At 41.3% G+C, this 18,624-nt stretch overlaps 1 protein-coding gene, 1 long non-coding RNA gene and 1 pseudogene across 2 annotated transcripts in view; 1 reads left to right on the top strand and 2 right to left on the bottom strand.

Moving 5' to 3' along the window:
- The window catches only part of LOC121901527, a 118,335-nt pseudogene extending 100,049 nt beyond the window's left edge, over window positions 1-18,286 (top strand).
- The window catches only part of LOC121901528 (NLR family CARD domain-containing protein 3-like), a 481,268-nt gene that overhangs the window by 369,583 nt on the left and 93,061 nt on the right, over window positions 1-18,624 (bottom strand). The window lies entirely within an intron of this gene.
- On the bottom strand, window positions 16,413-18,224 carry LOC121901561. The gene is made up of 3 exons (XR_006097305.1): window positions 18,214-18,224; window positions 17,554-17,555; window positions 16,413-16,729 (listed from the first exon to the last, which is right to left on the bottom strand). It is a non-coding gene; the product is annotated as an uncharacterized LOC121901561 (long non-coding RNA).

Genomic DNA, 18,624 nt, shown 5'->3' on the forward strand with positions numbered 1-18,624 from the left:
AGGTATTTATTGTAACTTTATTGTGTTTGTATTGTGACAGTTTTCACTGTTTGACTCTTGAATGACTCTTTGTTCATCTTGTTAGTTTAGTTCCAGTAAAAACAGCAGAAATCTGTAGTTCAGAACTCTACTAACAGTCAACACAAATCAACACGGTGGAAGTTTTCCTCCATTTTAGTGTCACTGTTCAAAGTGTCCAATAACAGCTGACAGTACTGAGTCAGTGTTCACAGATCAATAACTTCCAACATTTGTCTTCTTTGTGGAGAAAAACAACAACCTGCTCTGTCTGTATTAGTGACAGCTTCAAGTTCAAATAACTTTATTTGTTGTTTACAAGAAGAGGAAACACAGAGAACACATGTGGGTCACATGCTGAGTAAAAATAGAGTTACAGTCCATAAAAAGTTCAAATATAGAAGTAAAAACAGGTAAAAATATCGTAATCTACAACATACAGAGTGTGTGTGGCAGTGGTGGAGGAAGGGGTTAAATCTGTCCGGAGCTTTCAGACTCTGTGTGACGCTGATAGATGTGTAATGTAGCTCCTTTCCTCTGACTTTAATGAACAGCTGTGGCTGTCACACAGCAGCAGCATCCATACCTGTGTCTCCAGACTGGGAGACATATGGAGCTTCTTCCCTATCTTTATTCAAGAGCGTGGAATATCGATTTGAGAGCATAATTTATTGATTTCACGTTCAAATTTTGTAATTTGTCCCTCAAAACCCTGCCCTCGCACTCAAATAGCCTCTGCTTGTGCTTATATTTGCTGTGTTTCTGCTCAAACTGTGTGCTTGCACTCTAATATAATGTTGTTTGCACAGATTTGCTGCTCCAGCTTCAGCTCTTCTTCTCGCACTCAGGCTGCTTCTGCTCTCAGATGTGTCCTCTGCTCTGGGATTTTTTGTGCAACAACGCTGTCAAAATCCCCCAACCAATAGAAGGCCAGGTTTAGTGTTGACCAATGAAATGATCCCTGCCTCCTTGCGAGCTTCTTCGCTTTACTTCTTAGAGTGTCCCGTACGGGCGAGTACTCTTTAATCGTGTTCATCCACTCCATCCTCCAGGGCTTTATTAAATGTTCTTCCCTCGCTTTCTTTATGACTTTTGGAATAAAATGACAGTTCATTTATACACCAGCACCCGTGATTTTTACTATAGTCACTGCATTCAGTATTATAGTAGCTGCATGGCACAGTGCCCGCCTGTTGGTGTGCTGGAGGAGAAAACGATGTGACCTTCATCATAAACGTTTCTATGGTTACGCCTGTGCGAGAAGGCGAGATGGTCGCTTGAACTTCATTTTTTATATGAAAAATGAAAGTGATAAGCGTTACAAGGACCCACAGTTGTAGTTTCCTCAGGTCGGTTAGCAGCTCCTCCATCTGGACTGCTGCTGGTGCAAAACCACTCACACAGAAAGAAAGAGGTTTAAAATGACTGTAACATACCTGTCACCCATGCGTAATGGTTAAAGCCAGGACGCTGCCCTTCCTGTCATCCTCAGAGCCAATCTAACTATTCAAACTGAAGTTGAACCTTGTTAGTTGAGTTGAATAGAGCTCGGTGTGTCTGTGTGTGCGCTCTGGTTACCATTTGCCTTTCAGGACTTTGGATTTAGTTTGATAATGTTTGTTGTCCATCATGGCAGCCTGTGTGCCCATCTGTACAAACTGATCTTCATAATATTAAATGATCAGTCATAGTCTGATGTTACTGTAAATGATTGTATAAATCTTTATCCTTCTGACATTTAAAATGAAAGGCAGGTGTTTGGGTCATTGGTTCAGTTGTGCACATTCAGCAGCGCTATCATCACAGACAGAGCTCCACATCACACTGTCAAATATTTAAGCTTCTTATACAAATATTTGATGTTTCCAGCTTCTCAAATGTGAGAATTTGCTGCTTTTCTTGATCTTATATGATAGTAAACTGAATATTTTGGGTTTTAATACGAGACATTTAATGACGTCAGCTTGTGTCCGAGGATACTGTGACGGACTTTTGTTTTCTGATGATTTATTGATCAAACGATTCATCCAGAAAATGATCAACAGATTAATCAATAATGGGAATAATGGTTAGTTGCAGCTTTAGAGTGAATTCTGTGAACTAAGGAGGTGATGGCTGCAAACAGCAGCAGCACTAAGAAGACTGATAAATTGATCAGATATTGATCCTATTGACACTGGTATCAATACTCAGAACAAGTATCAGTAGTATTGATAGTTTGGGGATTGATCTGCCGCCTTACTGGCTGCAGCCTTCTGATTCTTCCTGTTGACTGACCAATGACAACAAGAAGCATCTTCTCTGTCCAGTAACAAACCACTATTGATCCATGTATTGATTAGTTTGAAGTGTGAAGCCCATCAGTAGTTCCCAGAGTTCACAGTCATGTTTTCTACCTGCTTGTTAAGTCACAGCAACAGTCAAAAACCCAAAGAGATTCAGCTGATATGAACCAGAGAGACGCAGCCAATCAGAGGAGAAGCAGCTGATATTTAGGATGTTTCCAGCAGAAATATGGCGCTATATAAATAAAAATTGATTGATTGATTGATTAATTGAAATGATGTAAAGGATGAATGAGTGATGATCAATGTTCAGCTTCTGATCAATGATTGGACTGATGCTTTCAGCTGTTCTCTCTGTGTTTCCTCTACAGATGAAGGTAGAAAGTCTCTGTGAGCTAATGTGGATGTGAATTCAGCAGCATCTGTCCAGGTAACATGATTGATTTTGGATTATTGGACGAGCTGCCGCTGCATGCTCTGACTGGATATAGTAGACTTGGAAAAAGAGGAACATTTCAAATGTTGAAGAGCTTTTCAAAGTCTGTCAAATAGAAGTGAAAAGTGATCTGATCCCCAAAGAAAGCCAAAGAAACAGCAACATGAAGTGTTTCCCTCTAGTCTTCAAACTATCCAAAAGCTTCCTGCAAAAACATTTTCATTCTCTTCTCCTAAACTTCTGTAATATATAAACCTTTATATTTTATTTCCACTTGGTTTCTGTATCATATTTAAACTGTGAAGAAAGTCAGACCGTCTGTTTCGGACTCGTACGACAGCTCTGAACTTGTCAATTTCATTCGTACCTCAGAGAGAAGTCTCAGACAATTGGTGAAGCCACAAATTCTCTTAAATCACTCGTACGTGTCACTTAAGAAGAAATCTGTTGTTTGGAGTGCTTCTTGCATGAGGCCCATTGTGAGCATTGTGAAAGTGATTTGTTAGATATGACACTGCAGCTCAAAGTGCCAACAACATAGAAACTGTCAGATGAGTGTATTTAGTATTGAAGTGGATGAGCTGCTTTCCTCCAATCAGAGCTCTGTGTGTTTGTCATGTGACTGAGAGGAATGATGAGAAATAATGTGTTGTTGTGTTTGTGTGAAGGTGTTTCTCTGCTATGGATCAGAGTGATGACAGAGAGGAGGGAGTCCCTCCCTCTAAAAGCTCTCTGTGTGGGGAACATGACAGCCAGACCAAAGCTCAGAGGTGAGATGAGGATCTCTAACTGTCCATCACTGTTCTCCACTCACATCACTCCACCATCATTATTCACACTCAAAGCTCTGTGTGTGTTGTGTTGAAGAACAAAGAAGAAGCACAGACCAGACTCTGCTGGACCTGGACCTGGACCTGGACCTGAACCTGAACCTGTACCTGGACCTGGACCTGGACCTGGACCTGGACCTGGACCTGGACCTGGACCTGGACCTGGACCTGGACCTGGACCTGGACCCGGCTGTGTGTCCATGAAGAGTGACTGGTCCATGATTGAACCTTTTAATTTTAAATCTGGACAACCTGCTGATGGAAGGTACGAATGTAAATCTGCACAGACTGAACAGACTTTTCATTTCTATCCAACATGCACATTTATCAGAGCTGTTGTTGTTTCAGGATCCAGCAGCAGAGACCAGACTCTCCTGGACCTGAACCCAGCTGTCTGTCCTTTAAGAGCGACTGGTCGAAGGGACATTTGATTCATTTTAAAGGAGGACGTCCATCTGCTGATCAGATGTAAGCTGTAACTGACAGTAATCGTCAGGTTATGCTGGAAAAGAACTGGTTTGTACGACGTGTTGTCCGACCACGTCAGTGAAAAACCGGCCGTCATAGAGAGGGAGGAGACGTGACACTCATTTAAATATGGAGATAACAGATCACATGTTCAGACAGTCTCTCCTGGAAGACATTCATGGTGTTGCACTCGGTTGTTCATATGAAAAGTCACATGATATGATTTATTTATACATTACAGATGTAAAAAACATATGTTACCTCTCCAGTCTCACGGCCCCGAACCGTAGTTGCGCGCCCACTGATATGACGCTAGCTCACTTAGCTTAGTCTGGCTCATAGCTGGTAACAAGCTTTACAAAGAGTCCGGACCAACTCTGCGGTGGAGAATGGGGCACTTAATGCCAGCGTTGCAGCAGACTTAATACATAGCTTCTCTGTGATGCATTTGACTCTTGCCTCACTATTTCCCTCTATCAGCGTATACTGTGGCTGCAGCTAAACACACACATTACCCACAAAGCCACATCCTTAAAGAGGCAGACTTGGCTTGCAACACATGTTAAAGTGAAAACATTTATTTCCAACATGCTCCCAAAATGTTAAAAGACAAAACAAAAGACGAACAACATAAAACTAAATCACCACAAATTAAATAAAACAATAAACTCTCACATCAAAACACAAAGTACAACAAAGACAATTTGATGGCTGAAGTAAAAATGGAATTGCAGATTTCATTATAAACCTGTGACCATGTTCCATAAATAAGTCCTGACCTGACTTCTATAAGCTCGTCTCATTTTTAACAGCTGGATGTGTAACAGGAGGCTGTTCCACAACACGGCAGCAGCTTAAAAAAAGGAACTTCTGGCTACATTATTCACTGGAGGGACTTTATATGAACACACACTGGCCCTGGTGTTATAGCCATGCTGAGTATGTTCCATTGTTATCTGTGAAGTATTGAGGAGCAAACCCATTGATGATGTTGAACATATGATGCAGCTTCTGTTGTTCTACTCTGAGCTGTACTGGCAGCAGTCCTACACTTATGAATTCATCACCAACATGAGTTAAAGAGGATACATTTAATAAATACTGAATAATATTATTTTGCATCACCTGCAATTTGTTCCTAAATTTAAATGTCAAACCACTGAACCAATCAGAGCAGGCAGAATCAAACTGACGCTGTACCAATGAGGACATGAGAAGTTTCTCAACAGAAAAGTTAAAAAGAGCCTTAGTCTGTGAAACAGGAACTGAAGTTTGCTACCACTCTTCAATAATATTTTATCAACAACAGAGTCACAGGACAGTGACTGGTCCAATATTATTCCTAAGTATGATACAAAATATAATAAAATTTCAATTCCTTTACAAAAGATTTTCAGTGTATTTGTTCTTGACGTCTTTGTTCCAAACAGGATTGACTGGGTTTTACCCAAATGTATTGAAAGCTTGTTATCTATGAGCCACTCTCTCACACTTTCTGATTCATTACTAAGAGTTGTGAATTTCACTGACATCATTCCCAGATAGCAGTAATGCAGAATCATCAGCATACAGCAGCAGCTTGCATGTCACAGCAGCTGTTGTATCATTTATATACATAAGAAATAAAAGAGGCTAAAATAGAACCGTGCAGCACCACACATGTAATATCCTGAGGTTCTGATAGATCCACTTCAACATCACAGACTTGAGTTCTTCCTGTAATGTAAGAAATAAACCATTTTACAGCAGTATGTCCAAACACCATGCACTGTAACTTTGACAACAGTACAGAATGTTTCACTGTGTCAAAAGCTTTCTGCAAGTCAGCATAATTACTTCCATCAAGGTTTTGACTAATAAAATCAAACAAATGAATAAGACAGGTGTCAGTAGAGTCTGCTGCTGTAAAGCCAGACTGAAGCACATACAACATATTGTATCTGACTAAATACTCCTCAACCTGCTCAAACACAAGATGTTCAAAAACCTCAGACATGACACCTGCCTACTTTCTCACGTACACAAACCCAAATGTCATTTTCATACTGGGAACTGCCCAGTTCAACCAGTCTGATACAAGCAGACACTGAGCAGCTCCACTGGAGCAGCTGGAGGTTGTAGCTGCCTTGCTCCACGGCACTTCAGCAGTGTACAGTGAGGGAGGGAGAGCTGTATGGAGGGTTGTTCAGAGCTGTTGGGACTAAACCAAACTGACCGATGAGCTGAAAGCTACAAACAGACTGAGCTGTTGATTCTCAGTGAGATCAGCAGGACTAGTAAAGCTTTACCACTACAGGGAGTCATCTGATTCACATCCAAATATCACTTGATGGACCTTTAGCTTGTGATTGTCTCTGTGTGGACAGACATAATGTGAGCTCATTCTTCATGATTCCTCCACAGAGTGGAGCAGGAGAGCTCAGAGGTTCCCAGTGATCAGTCTGCCCAGCAGCATCAAACACACCTTGATTCCATATTTTTGGTCTGTACATGTACAACAACTACTTTTACATCTGTTCTGTTCACAATCATCTCCATGCTGCACTTTGTACACCAGTGGATTGTCAGTCTGTCCAACATGGATCTGATGTTTAGTTCACGATGTTAGTTTGATTGTGTCATTCATATAGTATTCTGTTCCAGCTGCTGGAGGAGAACATCGTCACTTTGGTGAAGAATGAGCTGAAGAAGATGCAGAGGGTTCTGAGTCCAGATTACCCAGAATGCCTAGAGAGTCAGAGAGAGGACGAGGAGGTGTTGGATGGTGAGGAGGAAGAGCAGAGGAGGAGCACCAGAGAGGCATTTCTGAAGATCACACTGCACTTCCTGAGGAGAATGAAGCAGAAGGAGCTGGCTGACTGTCTGCAGAGCAGTAAGAGGATTTCTATAAAGATTTAACATTCTGGATAAATGAGGCATTTACTGATGTCTCAAGAGATGGAGGAAATGTGGTTGATGTTTAATTAAATGTTGAAATATTTTACTACTACTTTATACTTCATATACTGATCCTGTTTTGTGTGTGTTCATTCAGGGAGTCGTGCTGGCAGGTGTCAACATAAACTCAAGTCTAACCTGAAGAAGAAGTTCCAGTGTGTGTTTGAGGGGAAACCCAAGCCAGGAAACCCAACCCTTCTTAATCAGATCTACACAGAGCTCTACATCACAGAGGGAGGGACTGCAGAGGTCAACAATGAACATGAGGTCATACAGATTGAAACAACATCCAGGAAACCAGACAGACCGGAAACAACCATCAGACAAGAAGACATCTTTAAAGCCTCACCCGGAAGAGATGAACCGATCAGAACAGTGATGACAAAGGGAGTGGCTGGCATTGGGAAAACAGTCTTAACACAGAAGTTCACTCTTGACTGGGCTGAAGACAAAGCCAACAAGGACATACAGTTCACATTTCCATTCACTTTCAGAAAGCTGAATGTGCTGAAAGAGAAAAAGTACAGCTTGGTGGAACTTGTTCATCACTTCTTTACTGAAACCAAAGAAGCAGGAATCTGCAGGTTTGAGGAGTTCCAGGTTGTGTTCATCCTTGACGGTCTGGATGAGTGTCGACTTCCTCTGGACTTCCACAACAATGAGATCCTGACTGATGTTACAGAGTCCACCTCAGTGGATGTGCTGCTGACAAACCTCATCAGGGGGAAACTGCTTCCCTCTGCTCGCCTCTGGATAACCACACGACCTGCAGCAGCCAATCAGATCCCTCCTGAGTGTGTCGGCATGGTGACAGAGGTCAGAGGGTTCACTGACCCACAAAAGGAGGAGTACTTCAGGAAGAGATTCAGAGATGAGAAGCAGGCCAGCACAATCATCTCTCACATCAAGACATCACGAAGCCTCCACATCATGTGCCACATGCCAGTCTTCTGCTGGATCACTTCTACAGTTCTGGAGGATGTGTTGAAAAGCAGAAGGAGAGGAGAGCTGCCCAAGACCCTGGCTGAGATGTACATCCATTTCCTGGTGGTTCAGTCCAAACTGAAGAACGTCAAGTATGATGGAGGAGCTGAGACAGATCCACACTGGAGTCCAGAGAGCAGGAAGATGATTGAGTCTCTGGGAAAACTGGCTTTTGAGCAGCTACAGAAAGGCAACCTGATCTTCTATGAATCAGACCTGATAGAGTGTGGCATCGATATCAGAGCAGCCTCAGTGTACTCAGGAGTGTTCACACAGGTCTTTAAAGAAGAGAGAGAGCTGTACCAGGACAAGGTGTTCTGCTTCATCCATCTGAGTGTTCAGGAGTTTCTGGCTGCTCTTCATGTCCATCTGACATTCTTCAACTCTGGAGTCAATCTGCTGGCAGAAGACAGAGCAACATCTTGGTGGTCTGAAGTGTTCAGAGGCAAATCAACGTGTTTCTACCAGAGTGCTGTGGACAAGGCCTTACAGAGTCCAAATGGACACCTGGACTTGTTCCTCCGCTTTCTCCTGGGTCTTTCACTTCAGAAAAATCAGAAACTCCTCCGAGGTCTGCTGACACACACAGGAAGTAGCTCACAGACCAATCAGGGAACAGTCAAGTACATCAAGAAGAAGATCAGTGAGAACCTGTCTGCAGAGAGAAGCATCAATCTGTTCCACTGTCTGAATGAACTGAATGATCATTCTCTAGTGGAGGAGATCCAACAGTACCTGAGTTCAGGAGGTCTCTCTACAGGTAAACTGTCTCCCGCTCAGTGTTCAGCTCTGGGCTTCATCTTGCTGTCATCAGAAAAAGATCTGGACGTGTTTGACCTGAAGATATACTCTGCTTCAGAAGAGGCTCTTCTGAGGCTGCTGCCAGTTGTCAAAGCCTCCACCAAAGCTCTGTAAGTACACAGATAGTTGGATTTATTGATAAGATTTTTAAACAGATCTTTTAAAGAGGATGGAAAAATCATGATGATGATGATTTATTAAGTATTTTTCATTTGTCTCTTCAGACTGAGTGGCTGTAACCTTTCAGAGAAAAGCTGTGCAGCTCTGTCCTCAGTTCTCAGCTCCCAGTCCTCTAATCTGAGAGAGCTGGATTTGGTTAACAACAACCTGCAGGATTCCGGGCTGAAACTGCTGTCTGCTGGACTGGAGAGTCCAAACTGTACATTGGAAACTCTCAGGTCAGGATTCATCAACCCGCTCAACTGATTACCATTTAAACTGTGATTTATATTAGTTGATGAACACCTTGACATTTATACTCAAATTATTTTCAGAGCAGTTGTGTGTTTTGACCCTGTGAATAACTTTCTATTAACATATTTTCATTAGTTTTGTTTTGTCTCTGCTGATGGATTCTGAAATATCAGAGAGGAGTTTTAAGATTCAAAAACTAAATGAAGAACTGTGTATCTGGCCCAAAGAAAACACATATAGTCAGTGAACAGTTCTTGTCAACACTTGTAGTTTCTTTTAATTTCAGAGCAGTATCTGTGCTGGGATGATAGTGATTTTTACTCACCATGGTGATATGATAGTGCACCCCAGCAATTCTGTGGTTAACCACCATTTAATTCTTCTTTTCTTTTGAACAAGCTTCTAACTCTGGATGATTACTGAATCTGAATGAAGGAGTCAGAAATGTTTACTATTAGTTTTCACTTCTATTTCCACAATATTCAGTCCTTATATGCCACATTAGTTGGGAATCCTGACCTGTATTCGACTGTGAGCATCTGAGAAGGAGTCCTTTACTTCTGTGATTTGTTGGAGGTTTAATGTTCATAAAAACTGTAGTCAAGAGTCTGTCACCTGCAACACTTCATCTAAACAGCTCACTGTGGCTGCTTCTTCTTTTACTATTCTTTTATTTAGGCCTATTGTTATGCAGTGAAGAGTTAGAAGTGGCTAACATGTTTACTAAGGTTACAGGAAGCTGGAACTGCGTCACAATAAAAGCGTTACAATGGTTATCGATTTGAATTGAGAAGTAGGGATTGGAAGTATTAAATTTCACTTTGAAGATTACAGAAACACATTGGCGATTACAGTAATAAACACACTACCTTCCAGTCCTGCAGTGATCTCAGATCATGTGATGTGTGTTGTTGTTTTGTGTGTCAGGCTGTCAGGATGTCTGATCACAGAGGAAGGCTGTGCTTCTCTGGCCTCAGCTCTGAGCTCCAACCCCTCCCATCTGAGAGAACTGGAACTGAGCTCCAATCATCCAGGAGTCTCAGGAGAGAAGCTGCTGTCTGCTGGACTGGAGAATCCACACTGGAGACTGGACACTCTCAGGTATGGACAGTTGGGTGGACACTCTCAGATGTGAACAGACAGGTGGACACTCTCAGGTACAGATGTCACTTATTTCAATTGATGTACCACAGTAATGCTGTGGCTGCAGTGAAGGGTAGAAAATGAAATAATTTATCCAGGAGTAGCTGCAGTGCGCACCAACAACCACCAGGTGGCACATGTGAGCAGTCCAGATGCAGTGTCTGTCTGTCTCTATGTTAACCTGACGTGCCAGATGGTTTGTTACACAGAACTATCTGAAAAATCGTCCTTGGAAACTGTTTGGAAAAGGGCAGGCACAAAATACTTGGCAGGTGATTGGATGAACCATCCACCTATCACTGTCTATCACTGTCTGTTGCTGTCTTACCTTTCGAGGCAACTTGATTTGCAATGTTGATAACTTGAAGCTTGACAAGATGGATTCTTGCATGATTTTGTGATGTTGTGATCTTGCAAATCCAGCAGCCTCGCAAGGCAATCTTTCTCTGTAGGGTAGTCCATACAAAATAGCGACCATGCAGAGAAATGCTGTGAACCAGTTTGGGAATGAGTCACTGTACTCTGTTATATTTTCTGTACAGTACACTAACATGTTACACAATCTACACATGTCACATAATTGATATTTGTGTTATGATATTTAAACCAACCATCCATCAACACAGTTGCTGATTTGCTGATTTGCAGATTTGTTCCCCTTGATATTTCGTTAAACTGGCTCTGAAACACTCCGGATGTGTATCATTCACATTAACCTGCTGCGTCTCATTTGTTTATATGTTCAACAGTTCTGTATACCAACAGTTATAAGTAGCTGTGAGCACCATGGATATATTATAAGATCAGTTAAGTTATTTTTACAGTGAGTGGAGCAGTTTCTGCAGCTGTCTCCAGTGTTTATAACGATAAATGCAACTTTGAATTCAATGTGATGTTCACCACCCGCATAGCCACTGGTATACCTGGATGTGCCATCTAAATCTCAAGCTGGCACACTCGGCATAATCATAGCAGCCTGTCATGGCCTGTCAGACAGGCTGTGAGGCTCAAGTGATCACTGTGATGTGACTCAGCTGACGCATTGTAACGTTAACGCTACGCTACAACAATGGCTACACAAAATTTTTAATGTTTTTTACTTTCTTTTTGCATTTCGTAACTTCCTAAGTATTATTCCAAAAAGAGCTATTACTGCTTACACTGATGCTAAAGAAAACGTCTATAGTGGAACTGTGGAACCGAACAAAAGTTTACTTTTGGGACACAGGAAAGTTTCTGAGCCCTACCACAGACTCAGCTGCTAGTCCAACCTAGCCTAGCATACAAAGCTTCTCTGATCAGCAAAAGACAATGTAAAAGTTATGTCTCCAAACCCAACAAAGTCAGTAAACTACATGGAGTGTAAGTGACTGACTGAGAGGATAACGCATCTTGAAAAGAAGATTGCAATGCTGCATCAAATATATCATATCAATATATCAAATATGTGAGAGCGAGCAATTCATTGACTCTGTAGCATCTACTGTACAAGGTACAGAGCTACCAAATGTTAACAGACTATATACGCGGGATTGCATCGTATGTGGAGAATCCAGTCGTGGATTTAGCTGACACGCTCACCTGGATATGTTATAACTACACTGATTAGCTATGGAGGCTTCCAGATTGGCCTTCTGACACTGCATGGGCACCAGACTGAAAGCATGAACTCCAGCCAGGATTTGGTCTGATGTCAGCCGCTGCAGAGGCAAATCCAGCAAGACATTAAATAAGAGAGCACCACAATCCCTCTACCACCTGAACTCTCATTGCATAACAGGTATGATCCTCTGACTAATACTAATGATGTTGAACTCAGGGAAGCTAATCACATCACCAGCGTTGAGGCTAACCGAAAACCAAAAAATAGCCCCAAAGCCACTGCTAGGAGAAATATAGCTACATTGAACACAGGGAAGCAGATATGCAAAACCTGAGAAATAGCCCAAAAACCACAGCTAGGCCAAGGACCAGAAGAAGAGATGCTGCTCCAGACACTATTCTGATTGGGGACTCTATAACCAAGCATGTAAAAATGGCAAGGACTGAAAATCAAACTGTGGATAACAAATCTGTTAGGGAGCAAACAGAGATGTTGCCAACTATCCTCTCTACACATCCAACTGATATGATATATTATACACTCTGGATCCTTCGACATTCTGCGAAGGAAAACTGGCTCTGAAATCCTGAAAAAAGACTTTTCCCTGCTACTGGAAAAGCTGAGCGACTGTCAACTGCAACATTTGTACATTTCTGGAGTGATACCAAGTTTTGGGAAAGGAATTGAAACTTTCAGTAGACTCCTTGGCCTGAATATATGGCTGATATTGGCATGCCTCATCCATGGGATAATTTTTGTTGACAATTTCAATATCTTTGGGAACTGTAAAGACCACTTTAAACCTGATGGGGTTCATCTGAACATCACTGGATCCAGACTCCTTGGCACCAATCTACGTCATGCCCTTGGGACACTAAACACAAACAAAAATGTGGGGATAAGTGCAAAGGACAGTGCACACAGACAGACAGCCTGTACCCAAGTATTTGAACTACCTATTTCTGATCATCACTGTGTTCTTTGATGCCAACGTAATCTTAACAAAGACTAAAAGGGAATTTTTGGTTCAAAAGAGATTCCTAGATGACGAGGCTGAAACAATGTTTACTAATATTATGAGATCAGTTGAGCCATACAGCTGTGACTGCCCTTTAAATGACATGGTTGAAAATTTCAATAATGCATTGTCAACTGCTTTAAATACTGTTGCTTCACTAAAAGATAAAAGCGGTGGACTGACAGAATCTCTCCATAGTTAAACAATAACAGTGTTAATGAGATCAAGAGAAGTTCTTTGTATATAGTTCATTGTAATATATACAAAGAAGTCATGACTGTCTATAACAAAGCAATACATCTGGCAAGAAAGGATTATTTTCCAAGATTATTAGAGAATACTGTAGAATATTATTCTCCACTATTGATCAGGTACTCAACGCTGCCCCCCAGCAGTTCTTTGCATCAAAATGGGACAACTTCCATTATAATTTTATAACAAAATAACATCAATTAGAGCCAGTATTGCTGCTGATGTAAACACAGATGATCTCAGCGAATCCTGTAAAAATGATGTAACCATGGGAAAATTGACAAGACTGTCACTGAGTGTAACTCCTCCACCTCATGTATTGACCCTGTACCTACAGCTGTGCCTACCTACAGCTTGATTAAAGATGCAAGGGCTTCTTATTTTTCCAACCTTATCTCCACCAGTAAGCGTAACCCAAAAGTCCTGTTTGATACAATTAACAACATTGTCACTCCAGCACCTTCGGATGTGCCTGTCTGGTAAAATAAGGACTGCAGCAACTTTCTTTCCTTCTTTGTTGATAAAATTAGACATGTCAGAGTTAGCGTTATCCCCTCATCTCTTCCCCTCTCTACTCATGCCTTTGTGGGTGTCTCAGGGAGCGCCCTGGACTGGTTCTCCTCCTACCTCGCAGACAGGAGTTTTTCTGTGTCTCTTGGTCCTTACTCATCCGAAACTGCTGCTCTTTCCTGTGGTGTGCCGCAAGGCTCCGTTCTGGGTCCTGTTCTCTTTGCCTTATACATGCTCCCCCTAGGTCAGGTTATCAGCAAATTTAGTGATGTTTCCTATCATTGTTATGCCAATGATATTCAGCTCTATGTATCTTTTAAGCCTGATAACCCGCATAAACTGTCTGTGCTGCACAACTGTCTGACTGCTATTAAGAACTGGATGTCAAACGACTTCCTACAGCTTACTACTGACAAGACAGAGGTTCTCATTGTTGCTTCTGACAGTATAGCTCCCAAGGTAGCTAAGAGTATTGGGTCCCTTTCATCAGCTGTTAGGTCAAACTTAAGAAATCTTGGTGCCATATTTGACCAGGCTATGCATTTTGATCATAAATCATTGACCCATATATGTTTTTTCCATCTACGAAATATCGCTAAACTCAAGTCCATCGTCTCACAACCGGAACTATAAATGATCATCCATGCGTTCATATAATCCCGTTTGGACTATTGTAATTCGATTTTCACTTGTCTCAGCAAAGCATCTGTGAACCGGCTACAAACGGTCCAAAATGCGGCGGCAAGACTGCTAACCAGGTCCAGCAGGAAGACTCACATCTCTCCTATTTTATGATCTTTGCACCATTTTTTGATAATCCTGATAGTGAATTCATTATTTAATAACCCAGAATATGATCAGAGTGTCTCCTGAACACTGGAAAATATGTATTTGGCTAAATGTTTCAGGGAAAATGGAAATGATGTAACTCATATCAAACCCGACGCTCAGGAATTTTCAGCCTCACATGTGACTGAATGTAAATGACAATAAATGATGTAAAATATAAATGTGTTTAACTGTTATTATGGATCAAATTAAAGTCAGGAAGAGTCTGTCTGTCAGCAAGAAACACTTTAATGGAGGAAATAACATCATGAAAAAACATCTTTCTAATAAATGAAGAAAGTTGTTTATGGTTCTTTTCAGACCGACAATCAACAGATTTTCAACTAGATGATGAATCAGAAAACAAATAAAGCATAAAACTTGGGAGCGAAACACTTAAATTTAATCTATAATCTGTCTCCACTTCGGTGTGAAACTGCGGTGATGTATCAGATCAGTCTGATCAGCTTGAGACATACCCGAGGGCTGCGATCGAAAAGTCCCTCCTATCGTCTTTTCATAAACACTTTTCCTCGACCTCGATGGAAAACGTCATGAGGTCAAAGAAAGATGTGAAGGAGAATTCATGAGGACTTAGGAAAAGACAACCGCGGTGCTGAGAGAGTCTGACTGCACTCACACTGGGCTACGTCATCATGTGACGGCGGATGTTATTGACGTGGGTCTGCTGTGGTGAAACTACAATGTTCTGAAGACGGACGACAAAAAACACATCTTACATACTTCCCCCGGTAGTTCTTACAGTGTTGTTTCATGCAGGTTATTTAAACGTGCACAACACAGTGAAAAATATCACTTCATTACTAAGGTCAGAATAGAATTTAAAAAAGGAAAATAGGCTACTGTCACACACTGAAACATTATCACATTGAGAATTATTGCTCACACTCACCCTCCTGAATCCCAATTATAGTATGAAAACAAAAGTTAAATGTATGAAAGATAAACAGAACATGTTACTACTGTTCATATCATCATTCTGAAGTTTCAAACATGATGAATTAAAAACATCATCTGACTAATAATAGTCAGTGACTAATCATATCCCTTTTTCTTGAAAGACAGACTTCTGTGTTATGGTTAATATGCAGATGATGATCTATTATTATCTTGTGCATATAACAGCTTAACAACCACCACACAACTCAGTTAACACCTTGAAATGTTGACTTGTTTGTGCTTTAAAGTTGTTCTGGTTGATCCAGACTGTGGGTCCGTGTTCTTCCGTCCAAACATCTGTTCAATTCGTTTGATAACAGGATGAACAAATATACATAAAACATTATTTTGTTGCTGTTTTTCATGTGAAGAAACAGTGTCTGGAGATTTAAATGATAAAGTCACTGCTGTGTCTCGTGCGTAAATGTGCACAGCGTCTCTCTTAATGCAGATGATCCCTGCAAGTATTTAATAAACTCAAGCAGAAATCTTTCTACGTTACAGTCGTTTTAGTGCCAAATTCCCTCATTTTGTATTGATCCTTCTACTGCAGCTCAACAGATAAACACTGTACAGTGACAGAAAAAGTGGAAATCAGCTCAATATCATTGATTATTTAAATCTCCAGACACGCTGACAGGACCAGTTAGGATCTAATATTAATGAATGTTCATTGACAGTGTTTCCTGGTTGAGCTTCAGTGGAAGGATTATTAAATACCTGCAGCGATCAACTAAATGAAAAACAGGAAGCTGCAGTGAACTCACCTCAAACTCTTGAGACTGCAGCTGATTGTCAGCTGTAACCATCATGCAGGAATGTTCCACCTGTGTGAGAGGAAATAACTTGTCAGTCGTCCAAAGATTGTTGAGGAAAGACAAACAGAAACAGGCGGTTTATCATTTTCATGTTAGTGTGAATCAGTTCAAACAGTCCTGTCATCTGTTCACAATACAAACTGCTGAGTCTGACAAGAAAAAGTCTCATTGTTGACATGATTTGACTTTGAGACGCCTGTTTCTGATTGGCTGAATGTAGCTGCTGTTGATAGTCATCATGTGATGTGATGGACAGTTGTGTTGCCTAGCAACAGCAAAGCAGCTCAGTGTGATGAGGATCAGAGCTGCTTTTTCTAGAGTGATGTCATGTCCATGTTTGCATGCTGAAAGAGAACGTGCTGCTCTGACCCCCCTCCTCCTTTCAGGCTGCAGCCTGCTGGAGTCCGATGGTTGACACCAGGTCCTTGGAGGCGTAAGTGTGTTTTTCATTTCATTCATCAAAACAAAGCAAACTTCAAACTGTGACATCACTCATTCACATCCTACTGAGGATGAAGATGATGTCATCATCAAACAGATGATAGATCAATAACTGCAGCTGTATTGTGTCTCGTTCTCTCCATCAGATTTCTGTCAACTCACATTGGATCCAAACACAGTACACAGAAAACTCAAACTGTCTGACAACAACAGGAAGGTGACATATGTGAAGGAGAATCAGTCATATCCTGATCATCCAGACAGATTTGATTACTGGCCTTAGCTGCTGTGTAGAAATGATCTGACTGGTCGCTGTTACTGGGAGGTCGAGTGGAGCGGAAGAGTTAATATATCAGTGACTTACAGAGGAATCAGCAGGAAAGGAAACAGTGAAGACTGTTTGTTTGGATGGAATGATCAGTCCTGGAGTCTGAAGTGCTCCAATGATGATGGTTACTCTGTCCGTCACAATAAGATAGAAACATCCATCTCCTCTTCCTCCTCCTCCTCCTCCTCCTCTGTCTCTAACAGAGTAGCAGTGTATGTGGACTGTCCTGCTGGCACTCTGTCCTTCTACAGAGTCTCCTCTGACACACTGATCCACCTCCACACCTTCAACACCACATTCACTCAGCCTCTGTATGCTGGGTTTGGGCTCTGGTTACCTGGTTCCTCAGTGTCTCTGTGTGGTCTGGAGGAGGAAGAGTCTCCTCCTGTTAGAGAAACTTTCTCACTGCTGACCAGATAGTTCAGTCTGTACAGGATCACACACAGCTGATGGTATTTAGTACCAACATGATCTCTCACTGCTTGTAAATGCAAACATGGTTTCCACATGATTGACAGTTTGTTTGTAAAATGAATCAAATGATAAACTGAGTCCAGTTGTTGTTGTTTTCTGTTGTTAGTGTATTAGAAAGGCTTGAACTGTAATGGGATAATGGGAATGGGATCTTCACAATGTTTAGTTGTAGTTCTTCTAGTGGTTTCATAGTAACTGTGTTACCTGATTCCTTCACTTATTTAGAGATCACATGACAAATGATGGTCAGAACAACAGGCCTCCTATTGGCTGGTTAAATGAACACCTCTAATGGTGAAGGCTGAGGCTCAGCAGCTGGAGTGTGGCTGCTTTTATGCTGCGTTCATATCATATTGGAATGATGCTAATTATGAGATTCTGACTTGTAAATAGAATTCAGGTCAACATTCAAGTGGTAATTATGAAGTGGAAAAGCTGAAATCTCTGATATTTACTGGATATGGTGGATTATTGTCAATAACAGTATTTTTGAGCCTCATTCCACCAACTTTGTAATCATGCAGCCGTCTTGATTTGTTGTGTGACATGAACGCTGGCGAGTTGTAAACATGGGAATCTTTCCCGCCTCTACCATCCATCCCATATGATGTGAACACAGCATTAGAGATGAGAAGTCCAGGAGCTGTTGTGTGTTTCTGACATACAGGAAGTATTTAGTTTTTCTCTGGAGTGTTTATTTAGTTCCTGTGTAGAGAATAAAGTTCATGATGATCAGTAGCTGATGTTAGTTTTCTCCATTTATTTTTGTGTGTGTGCATGTTAATTCATATCTAATTTCATATAGTAGATTGAAGGTATTTGACAGTTTCAGGACTGTTTAAAGTGTCAGTTTAATGTGTTTAGCTCACATTCAGTCTGACAGCTGTTGTTCATTGACTGTTTCTAAATAAGTTGTGCATCATCAGCACTCAGCTGTCATGTGTGATTAAAGCCAGCAGGTGTCACTGTTTATTCCTTTGGTTCATACTGACAGAGATACGATGATAAATGCTGATGAATATTAGCGCCCTCTGGTGGTCAGAGTGACAAACTACAACACCATCCTGCACTGTTCA

Source organism: Thunnus maccoyii, chromosome 8 (genome assembly GCF_910596095.1).
Source record: "Thunnus maccoyii chromosome 8, fThuMac1.1, whole genome shotgun sequence".
Taxonomy (NCBI): domain Eukaryota; kingdom Metazoa; phylum Chordata; class Actinopteri; order Scombriformes; family Scombridae; genus Thunnus; species Thunnus maccoyii.